Source organism: Sinocyclocheilus rhinocerous, unplaced genomic scaffold (genome assembly GCF_001515625.1).
Source record: "Sinocyclocheilus rhinocerous isolate Xijiao unplaced genomic scaffold, SAMN03320098_v1.1 scaffold797, whole genome shotgun sequence".
In the NCBI taxonomy this organism is placed as follows: Eukaryota; Metazoa; Chordata; class Actinopteri; order Cypriniformes; family Cyprinidae; genus Sinocyclocheilus; species Sinocyclocheilus rhinocerous.
The window spans coordinates 37,094-39,003 of record NW_015632978.1 but is presented as its reverse complement, the minus strand read 5'-3'; the positions used below and the strand labels follow the sequence as shown (position 1 = coordinate 39,003).

Genomic DNA, 1,910 nt, shown 5'->3' with positions numbered 1-1,910 from the left:
TGTCCATTTTTGGAAGGCCAAACAAAGTAGTTTCGCTTTCACAACGAAACACAGCTTCACACACGGTGGCCTAGAGTGAGCAGAGGCGGCGGATTCGACGAAGGAGCGTCCGGAGGGCTTGCGGCAACCACATGTGACGACCCCGGGCTGGACGGTTCGTTTCAAGATCTTATTAAATCCACCCTCCTCCATTTTCTTTAATCTAGCAGTGATTCTTCATGACACATTTGTTCTTAATGGAAAGGCGTTTTAAAGACAAACATGGATTGAGGAAGACAAAAAGCTACAGGAGGTGCTCTGTAACCTATTGGTTCCAGGAACGGCCTCACTGAACTCTTTCTGTGACCCCAATTTTATCCTATGTCCATGGTCTCTTTGGACGCCCCAGTCACCCATAATTGGTTTTGATGGGTCTGTGTTTCGCAGTGTGTGTGAACACGCTGTCTTTGGTGTACCATGTCCATAAGGTTCAGCTAGCAAAGCCCTGCCCAAATCTAAAGACCCCCCTCCTCTTGTCTCCTCCTCTCCAATCTAGATCCATTGGCTGGGATCTCTATGGTGGAATTCTGCTGGGACCCCCTTCTAACCTCCCCACAACCCTCCCCTTGAGTTCACCCACCCACCCATTAGGAATTCCAGCAGGGCATTGTGGGTGGGATGAATGGGGTCAGAGCCAAGGAAACAAAGTAGGAAGTTTTCACAAGAGTTTAGCCTTTGTTTATGACTGCTTGGTTTTTTGTTTTATCCAAAACTTGGATAAGTGCTCTGACCACTGTTTCAAATGCTGCTAATAATATCTATCTATCTATCTATCTATCTATCTATCTGTCTATCTGTCTGTCTATCTGTCTGTCTGTCTGTCTAAATGTGACAACCAGCTAAGTCTGGTTTAAGCTGGACTTGTTGGACAAGTTTAGAGAGAATTGGTTGCATTGCTATCTACTAGTACGACTATATATTATTTGAGAAAGAGCATGTCTGCTATGTTACAGCCTCTTTAGTTGTGATATTAACCACAGAGTCCTAGCTCTACACACCCATTACAGTAGTGCACGCATCTTGAAAATACAACATTAATTTAATTCTACAAATAATTTTAGGCATATCCAAATCCATTCCTAAATTAGTTTACCTTTAATAAAGCCGTTTATTGGAAGTTTATTGGCACCACTGTTCTTCTGGGGGCATCGAGTTCAACTGATGCAAAGCATCTGTACAATCTAATGAAAAAAACTGGCGTTAATTTATTGTGTGATGTATTTGTGCAAGTGAATGAGCGTGGACCGGTGTTTTGGTCTCACACTGAGTCGGTGGGTTGCGTTCTGTGTGTGGCGCGAGACCCTCGCTCCTCAGGACGCTTTTGTGTGGGCCTCCAAAGAGGCCAAGTTCACAGAGACACAAAAGCGGGGAAGAAAACAGGAGGGAGTGGGGTGACGGGGCAGCTATCAAAGGATATCAGCACATTCTTACAGCCGCTGCTCGCTAATGCATTGTGATTTGAATAGCAGAGCGGGTGAATGAAATGAAGACTTGTAAAGAAGATGAGAAACGTCTCAGGTTACTTATGTAACCATGGTTCCCTGAGTAGGGAACGAGACACTGCGTCCTCTAGGGGTCGCTATGGGGAACTCCTCGTCGTGACCCGTGTCTGAAGCATACATTGAAAAAACACCAACTCGTTGGCCGGTGACAGCCATGACGTCACTACCGGTGCAACTATAGTATAAATAGGCGCCGGGAGAACATGTCATTCACTTCTTCGTCTGAAGCTTGCGTCCGCAGCATGGCGAGAAAACCTAGAGGACGCAGTGCTCATTCCCTACTCAGGGAACCATGGTTACATAAGTAACCAGAGACGTTCCCTTTCATGGGAACTTCGAACTGCGTCCTCTAGGGGTCACTATGGGGAA

The 1,910-nt window shown here is 45.9% G+C and overlaps 1 long non-coding RNA gene across 1 annotated transcript in view; it reads left to right on the top strand.

Moving 5' to 3' along the window:
* The window catches only part of LOC107743133 (uncharacterized), a 3,987-nt gene extending 3,307 nt beyond the window's left edge, over window positions 1-680 (top strand). Inside the window, exon 3 of the long non-coding RNA XR_001640371.1 lies at window positions 536-680. This is a non-coding gene — a long non-coding RNA (uncharacterized LOC107743133). The remainder of the gene's footprint in view (window positions 1-535) is intronic.
* The last annotated feature ends 1,230 nt before the right edge of the window (window positions 681-1,910 follow it).